The following is a 9,938-nucleotide window of genomic DNA, read 5'->3' on the forward strand; positions in this document are numbered from 1 at the left end:
CAGCAGTGGTGGTGGGAGCCTCTCCCACCTCTGTGGCAGTCAGACATCTCCCAAGGGCTCCTGGACTGCAAGAGGGTGCAGGCCAGGCTGAGGCACCCCCCCCAAGTGCACAGATTTCATGCACCAGGCCTCATATACATATATATAAAATGGTAGTATTTTGTGGTTTTGATTTATGATTTTTGATGTTTGGTTTTTTAATCACTGGTGCCTAACCCAAGTGCCTGGAGTAGAACATGCATGCATTCAATAAATGCATGCATGCTTTAAAGTAAGTGAAGGAGTGAATTAGCTACAAATATTTCCCCATGAGTTTCCAAAGTCCCTACTGAAAATCAAACAATCAAATATTACTGTCAAAATATTGTTCTATTATTTAAAAAAAAAAGGTATAGCTGACTGGTGTTACTCAGTGGTTGAGCATCAACCCATGAAGCAGGAGATCACAGTTCGATCCTGGTCAGGGACATGCCCAGGTGCAGGAGGCAGCTGATCAGTGAGTCTCTCTCATCCTTGATGTTTCTATCTCTCTCTCCCTCTCCCTTCCTCTCTGAAATCAATAAAAGTATATTTTTTAAAAAGGGAGACAGGCAACATTTCTAACAACTCTTTACTTAAGGAGATATTCCTTAACTCCAAAATGTGAATGCACAAAACTGAATTAATATTCTGAACCTGAGCTCCAGCTATTATACACTTTCCAAGTAAGTTTAGTATTCTAAAGGATTGCTGGCTTTTAGGTAAATACGTTCCCTTGGAAGTATGAAAAAATGAGTATTCTGAAGTGGGAGATCCTGAATACAGGCATCTGAGAAAGGAGTCTCAGAACAGGGTGTGGTCTCAGGCAGAAAAGGTCAACATACATCACACAATCAACCCGATCAATGACAGTTCAAAGGGGTCCTGATCCTTTAAACACCCTTATCACAGAGCATGTCCTACAAACAACAGTATGTAGGTGTTGTCTTGTTAATAAATCCTGGGATGTTCCATTGTAGTGAGCTGTAAAGGACATCATGAATGCTGGTTTGTGTCCAGCCATTATTAAAATTAAAATCTACCAATATAAAACACAGATAATAACTATAAGCAACATCTTAATTAAAAATGTATATATATTTTTGTGAGTGGGTGCAAAGCATTAATGGCTCTCAATTTTCAATAACCCAATCCAATGATTCCCAATGAGTCTGAATTCCCGGAAGGGCAGACTCTGGTTTGAGAGAGCTGCCACGGAGCGAGGCCCTTCACATGCAGCGATGGCTTCCTGCTTGGGTCCTCTTTCAGTTGGTAAAGGTCAGTCCTTTCGATTCAATGTGTTCACTCATCCAAGGACTGTAAACAGTAACCGTAAATGCTCACATGAGTGACATAGATTTTGGCAAAGTAACATCAGTCTTGATATATAATTGCATTTTTTCTGACTGTGTTCAGCTTACCACTTGAGAATTTCATTAGTAATGGCTTGAATTTTGAAACCATATGCACAAACATTTCAAACAATCCCTTTTCAGTAGCTTCAGCAGACAAATGAATTTGCTTATTAGCCACCCATTTAATCGTCAACTCGCCTCCTGAGTACATCCGGTCACAGCTCTTCTAAAAATAAAACAAATTGCTCACAATTTCTGAGGCTCTGATTTCCTATAGCAGATGTGCCAGTTGGTGAATAAAACCACCTTTAAAAATATGACAAGCAGCCTGGCCCTTGTGGCTCAGTGTTTGAGGGCCAACCTATGAATCAGGAGGTCACAGTTAGATTCCCAATCAAGGCACATGCCCAGGTTGTGGGTTTGATCCCCACTAGGGGGCGTGCAGGAGGTAGCTGATCAGTATACTCTCATTGATGTTTCTATCCCTCTTCCTTCTTCTCTGAAATCAATAAAATAAATAAATAAATATGACAAGCAAAATAACCTGTGCAAGTTCTTGAAAAGTTCAGGGGAGACAAAAACAAAAACGGGTGGTACTAACACACATCCTTGTTGTCCATCTCCATGCTCATCTGGTTGTCTTTGGAAAAGAGAAGGTCATAGGTCCTGCTTTTGGGGGGAAAGCACATAATATGACCATTCCAAGCCCATCTGTGTCCACATTCCTGCTCTGATGATTAACAGCTGAGTAGTTTGAGACACCGTTTTAAAGTACTGAAGCTTCACTTCCCCAATTTATAAAATGAGAATAATAGATATCTATTTTCTGTGGTGGTTATTGTGAGAATTAGGTGTGGTTATTGTGAGAATTAGGTGTAGAACCATATGGTAAGTGTCTAGAGAGAGAGAGAGAGAGAGAGAGAGAGAGAGAGAGGCTTTCCCCTAGGCCACCAATTTTCAACCAGTGTACCGAAGAATTTTTAAAACGTGTAACACCTGATTATTTAGTCAGGGAAACTGACCTCTTTTCCCTTAGATTGTTAATAAAAAATGACAACAGCCAACACAACAACAGCCATCTGGTGTGAATGAGTCAAAATTATACCTATTTTTTTGGTCAAATCACCAAATTTGGTGTGCTGCAGAATTTTAGTAATTAGTTTAAGTGTGCCATGAGATGCAAAAGGTTGCAAATTCGCTTTCCTAGGCAATAGTTATAATAGTTAGATAGAGGCTAGTGAGACAAGAGAGATAATCAAGTAGTAGAAATAACATAATTATATACTGTTGCATGTACAGTGAGACGTAAGTACAGTTTTGGAGGTAAAGGAAGGCTTCCTTAAGAAATAACATTAGTTTTGTCATCTCAAAGCTGAGCCATATTTAAGTTAATGGGAAGGGTGGAGAGAGTGAAGAAAAGGAGACCCTTCTAAACTCAGGCTTTTGTTATCCTAACACACGTAAAAACTCAGTGTGCAGCAGGAACAGAGAACTGGCCCATGAGGCTACAGTGCTGACAGCGACTGCGATGTAAGGACTGAAAGGTCCCACATTTGAGTGACTTGAAGATTGACCACAAATAATTTCAATAAAGCAACAATTTCATATTGCATGATTCAATAATGATGGGCAAGTAGATCAGAATATGCGATAAAAGCAAAGCTGCAGTAACAAGGAATAAATACTTCGAGTGTTTACCTTTACTGGGAGTAGAAACTTCTTTAACCTCAATATCTTTGATATAGAAAAAAAGCGTTCAGTTTTGCTAGGCATAAACAAAGGCACCATTTCCCCCACTGTTTCCTTTTTAATGAACGAAGTGGCAAAGTAGCAAATGGAAAAGCTGCAAGTACTCAGGTCTTCTGAGTTGTCAGCCTCTGAACTGGGCCAGCTATACAGATCTCTTTAAGTGTGTTTTCCTGTTGACGTCCGCAGAGTATCCACCCAGAACTATCACTTTCCAACACCATGAAGAGAAACATTTGCTATGGAAAGAGTCGAAAGGACATCTGTTCCTTGCAAACTACACCAACGCCCAGTTAATGTTGGCCACAATTAGGTCTGGGTATGTAGGAGAATACAGATTTTCTGATTTATCCTCTGGTGCTCATTTTAATGACCCACCCAATAACATGCTTCTATGATTTTTTTTTAATTCTCAAAAATTGCAGAATGCTAGGAAAACAAAGACCCAGCTTGAATCCCATGGTTGCCTCAGATCATCAAAGTAAAACCCTGAGATAAGACCAGGTTTATCTCCTGGGCTCCATGCTGCTCACCTGACATGGCCCAGGTTCTGAGAGAGTCCTCTGCAAGTGCTCACTGATGGGTATGTGAAGGGTTTACAGTCAGATATTTACTTTTACCTAAAAGAATAACTTCAAATGTTGGTGATGTACTGGTGATGTACTTATCAGCTAATGTACTGTGCCTTCTTTCATTTTTCAGGCTAACTGGCCTATCTTTCTACGGAAAAAGGTCTTGATCCTAACAATTACCCAGTTTACCTATTTTTTAAAATCTCAATATTAATTTGTTTATTTGTATTGAGGAAGTTTCTGGGTACAAAAATTAATATGGTTTCATTTTTGTATGTATACTACATTAGCTCCTATTTCTAACTTAAAAGGAATAGTAAATGGCACCAAAAGAGCTGGATTGAAGTACTGACTTCAATGATAAAGCTGACTTTATCATTAAAAAAATAAAATTGAGCCTGGTCAGTGCCACTCAGTGGTTGAGTGTCCACCCATAAACCAGGGGGTCAAGCCCACATGGCAGGTTGTGGGCTTGATCCCCAGGAGGGGATGTACAGGAGTCAGCTGGTGGGTGTTTCTCTCTCATCCATGTTTCTATCTCTCTATCCCTCTCCCTTCCTCTCTCTCCAAAATTAATAAAAAATTAATAAATAAAATAGAATAAAATAAAAAACACTGAGCTCACTTGTATGTGGAAGCTAATAAGAACAAACTCAGAGAAACAGAGAGTAGAGTGACAGTGACCAAGGCTTGGGTGTGGGAGAAATGAGCAGCTATTGCTCAAAGGGTACAGACAACCAGTTATAAGATTACCAAGTTGATTATCCTATATAATAAAAGGCTAATATGCAAATTGACAGAACTGCAGAACAACCGGTACCTATGATGCTGATGCGCACTGACCACCAGGGAGTAGATGCTCAATGCAGGAACTTCCCCCTGGTGGTCAGTGCATTCCCACAGAGGGAAGTGCCAGCCACTCAGCCAGAAGCCGGGCTCATGGCTGGTGAGTGCAGCGGCGGTGGCAGGAGCCTCTCCCACCTCTGAGGCAGCGCTGATGTCTGACTGCCCATAGGGAGCAGGCCTAAGCCATCAGTAGGACATCCCTCAGGGCTCCCGGACTGTGAGAGGGCACAGGATGGGCTGAGGGCCCTCCCCCCGCCCTATGCACGAATTTCATGCACCGGGCTTCTAGTAGCTAATAATACTGTATCATACGCTTGAATGTTGCTAAGAGAGTAGATCTTAAATGTTCCCACCCCAAAAAGGAAATGGTCACTATGTGGCACGATGGTGGTGGTAGTTAATGCTAAGGTGGCAGTCACTTCACAATGTATAAATGTATCCAATCAACACATTGTACACTTTAAACTAAGCTGGTGGGAGTGGGGGGACTGTGCTAGAAAGGCCCTTCCTATCTCGAATGGGCATTGTAGTACTCAACTGAAATGACAGAGAAAAGAATTTTGGAAATATTGAACAGCATTTATTATATAAAGTACCACTAATATATTAAAACCTACATGTGCAAGGGTATAGCGATTTACTTAGATAGCCTCATGAATATGAAAATCTGATTAAAACACAGTATACTATTTTGTTTGCATTCATTTGTTTTGATAAAATGAATACTGAGAACATATGCTGCATTTTCAAACAACAAATAGGAGTTGAGGGAAAGAAAAAAGAGTCAAAATGACAATGAAGTTGCTACTTTTCCTAGAGTGAAGAAGGAACATTTAGACTGGTGTAGCACATACACTTCAATGAGCTACTGCTATTTAAAGGAGAGCATCATATCTTTTAGGTGAGCAGGGGAAGGGAAAAGTTGATGCCCTAACCGGTTTGGCTCAGTGGATAGAGCGTCGGCCTGCGGACTCAAGGGTCCCAGGTTCGATTCCGGTCAAGGGCATGTACCTTGGTTGCGGGCACATCCCCAGTAGGGGGTGTGCAGGAGGCAGCTGATCGATGTTTCTCTCTCATCAATGTTTCTAACTCTATCCCTCTCCCTTCCCCTCTGTAAAAAAATCAATAAAATATATTTTTTAAAAAAGAAAAGTTGAAACACTTTGATTCTAGAGAAAAATAATAGCTACCATTTATCAATGTTATTTTTCAAGATCTGTGTTTAGCATTATTCAACATATTACAACATTATAGAGTAGGTATTATCTACTCCTTATATACAGTTGAGGTGGGTATCTACTCCTTATATACAATAAAGTGCCAGTTTATTGCGAGGGGATGTCCAACTGCCACGTTAGCAATGGCTACATGGCCACTAGTTCCTACAATAAAGACTCTTATACATCCACAACGTCTCACGGCTTCTTCATCTACCACCTGGCATCCAAGAAAGTCCAGTCCCTGGCAGAGGGGCTCAGACCTGACAGTTGGCATAGTTGGGCAGGATCAGGACCTGTGGACCTGACAACGACACAGCGAGCAGAGAATAAAGGAGGAACTGAGTTCCCAACAGTTAGTACAGCCAGCAGGGTTCGAGGAGGAACTTGCTCTGACACTTGGCACTGTGTGCCGGATTCAGAAGCATGTGTGGGTTCAAGGAGCGAGTGCTCCCACATGATTATATCATTCACTTTTCCATCCTCCAAGTCCAAAACACAGACTACGCTCTTTAAAAATAAGATTAACTAGAGAATGAAAGAATGAATGAATCAATGAAAAAATCAATGAATGCCTGCCTTACTATAGGTAAATTAGATATATAAGCATACTAAATATATATGTATTCTTTATACAAAGATGATGATTGACAGATTCTAGAGAAATTACTCCAGTATTTATCAACTATCAGTGTCATTATATCATTTTCAAATCTCATACCAAAATTTTGATCACAATGTTTATCTCTGATCTTTCAGTAAAACAGAGAAGGGCTGATCAATACACTATGTAGCACTTAGGCATTTCAAGTCAGTATTTGTTCCTTGGTCTGCTCAATTCTAGGCACAATAGTTTTTACAAAGTTGTTTTTATTTGTTTTTAATAGACATTTAATCATCTTAGATTTTTTTTTCTTATTTGAATCCATCTTTACGTTCCAATGACATTAAAAAACCTAAAATCAAATCCAGTAATTTGATCCAATGATTAGTTTTGCCAGGACTAATGAAAGGGTAACATAGCTGATTAAATAAAGTATGTAGGTACTGTTCTAATATGTATATCTTGACTTCGTGGGTGTTTTTTTTTTCTGAAATAAAGATTGGTTTTTCTCTTCCCTTAGAAACCATGACTTCCAAAAAGGACTATCTGAAAACTGAAAGGAAACCAACAAAAAACTTGAAGTAGATTCAGAGATCTCTTTTGCTTTTTAACATGTATTTATGGTCTAGATCAGAGGTGGACAAACTATAGTCAGTTGGTCAAATTCAGCCCACTACCTGTTTTTGCCTGGTCCAAGAGCAAGGAATATTTTTTACATTTTTAAATGGTTACATCTTAATAGTTATATAGACACCTACATAATATCCTCAATATTGACTCTTGGCCTCCAGCACCTAAAATATTTACTATCAGACCTTTCACTATCTACCCTCCATCTAGACCATTTATCTTTTTCTTAAAAAGGGGAATTTAAAGTTCTTGGGAAATGGTTACATTGTTGGGAGTGTAAGTAAATGCTGAGTTTATAATGAAGTATTTTTTGGCTCTTATCCACTTAGAACTTTCTGTCTGGAATCTGTTACTTGGGATTTTATTTGCCATTAAATGTTTGGCATCCTTTCTCATGAAGCGTGGATGGCCATTTCCTACTAAATCAAAAAAGTATGATGTAAATTTTTTAAACATCAATGTAGACAGTTTCTCAGAGACCAAAAATGAAGATAGAGGAGTATGGTACTTAATGAGACAAAACAAGTTTTTTCCATAAATTCAGTTTTTCCTAAGAAGTTGAAGCTGAAAACATCTTGCACCACTAACTACAGTGATCCTCCTTAGAGCTGAGGGTGAGGTCTGGAGAAGGGAATCAGAATCTCCCAGGGAGCATTTTAAGATTAAATTCCTCCAACTGCTCCCCTGCCCCCAGGCAGTGAGAATCTGTTTGGATAGGCCAATGTTCTTCCGGGGAGCTCTGAGTAATAATCCCTCAGCGGGACTACCTGGGTTGGAAACCAATGACCTGCTTCAGTGCCCTGAACTATGTTCTCTGGTTCAGATACTAACTGTACCCAAGACAAGATGGGCTCCACCAAAAAGTATGTTTGGGAAAAAAAGAATCAAAATGAACACCTGGATTGTAAAGGCTAGTTTAACTAATAGTATTTCCCTTTCAAGAGCACATAATCCTTGAGATAATTTTATTTAAAAAAAGAGAGAGAGAGAGAGAGAGAGAGAGAGAGAGCCTGGTGTGGCTTAGTGGTTGAACATCAACCTATGAATTAGTAGGTCACGGTTAGATTCCCCATTAGGACACCTGACCGGGTGATCCCCAGTAGGGGGCGTGCAGGATGCAGCCAATGATTCTCATCATTGATGTTTCTATCTCACTCCTTCTCCCTTCCTCTCTGAAATCGATAAAAATGATATTTAGAAAAAAGAAACACCCATATGATTTGTTTCATTTTATCATAAAAAAGGTATTTGAATAATTTAAATTGTCAACATTTGAATAGATTAAGAACACTGTTTAAAGCAATTTAGAGATACATTAGGGCATTAAAATATTGATGTTTAATTTAAAATTAATAGTTTTTCAAAGTAGAATGTAACAATATTCTTAGTGATTTGGCAGAATTAAGTTTTCACATCAGTGTAATTTGTATATTTTTAGATATTTTTACTTTCTCTGGGGAAAACATAGCCAATACAAGCAAATAACTTGATAATTTAATTTTAAAAAATTTTTTGATATATTTCTCTATGACATAAAATTTTCCTTCTCTGTATTTAACAGTAATCTAAATTGATAATGGGTAGGGTACATTCTAAATCTGGTTAAAATGCATAACAACTGTTTAACCATATAGCCATATTTTATTGTGCTCTCAAAATTCTAAATATAGTCATTGTCATAGCATATCCACTAGAAAAAAATGGGGATTTGTAACTTACACATGAGAAAACATCGTTTTCATAAATTTACAAAGAAAGTGGCTTAAAAATAATACTATACTTGTCACATTGTTTAAAATCCTACTCTTGATATCTCCCATATACCTGTCCACTAAGCAAAATAAAAATTCTGAAAGCATTAATAAGATTCACAGAAAATTCAAATCTCAAAGTAAGCTTTAGTTTCAACATTCTCATTTGATTTAACTGCATAATTGCCAAACCTCCACTTCGTTTATAATATGTAGGTGTGCTCTCTGGGTAACATAAATACGGCTTATGGATAGTGAAACGATGCTCATTGATACAGGCCCAAGAGAAGGAAAAGTTGCATTTTAGTATTTCATATTTAACCCTGGTCATTTCCATGGAAACTATTTATAAAAAAAATCCCTATCGTGTAACTGTATAATAAGCTTAATGCTAATAACTATAATGTATGGGGGCGGGGGCGGGAATAGCATGAAAGCATCACCTACTTGATATACTAAAATCAGGGAGGACAGAAAATACGAGTATAGAATAGTAATGTGTTCTCCTTTGCCCACCCAGGTAACCACGCCCTCCGCCTCCATTTAATGTGACAGATTAGATTGCTGTTCCAATATGAAAATCCATAAATACGATTTTGTTGTAGCTAGTTGGTTTGGGTCATCTATGCAATAAGTTAAATGCATATTTCACTAGAACAAAGGGAAAGGTCTCTGTTAAATTGAAATGCTCAATATAGCCACAGAGACGATCCATCGTTTCAGCAGGTTTACTAGCAAACTCTCAGGTGTCTGTGGTGTTTCCGTCCCATCAGGAGTCCTGGGCTCAGAGTTCCAGCCTGAAACTAGGATGCCCTCCCACAACTGACAGCCTCCACCATAGTCAAAGCAGAAAGGGTATGTGTGTGTGTGTGTGTGTGTGTGTGTGTGTGTGTGTGTGTGTGGGTGTGTGTGTAGGGGGGGTGGGGGTGTAATTTGGGGAAAATGAAAGGGCAAACATTCCAATTCCACTTTATTTCAAAATGAATAGATGCAGGTGATATTCACAGTTGCTCAGGAAATAGTCTCAAGTATTAGCCTCGTGAAAAGGCGTCACTCTGCTTATGTCTGCGAGGTGTGTACATGTGCAAGGAGCCGGATCTCCCGTTTGTGTCTAAGGCCTCTGGGAACTGGAACGTGGCGGAGGCCTGTGTGGTCCCCGGGGCCCTTCTCCGCGTGGGAGCCTGGGGGCCTGCAGAGCC

At 39.2% G+C, this 9,938-nt stretch overlaps 1 protein-coding gene across 1 annotated transcript in view; it reads right to left on the minus strand.

The window, feature by feature from the left end:
* The window catches only part of GUCY1B3 (guanylate cyclase 1, soluble, beta 3), a 43,601-nt gene that overhangs the window by 32,299 nt on the left and 1,364 nt on the right, over positions 1–9,938 (minus strand). The gene's annotated exons all lie outside the window — the stretch shown is intronic.

This window comes from Myotis brandtii, unplaced genomic scaffold (genome assembly GCF_000412655.1).
Source record: "Myotis brandtii unplaced genomic scaffold, ASM41265v1 scaffold14, whole genome shotgun sequence".
NCBI classification, from domain to species: domain Eukaryota; kingdom Metazoa; phylum Chordata; class Mammalia; order Chiroptera; family Vespertilionidae; genus Myotis; species Myotis brandtii.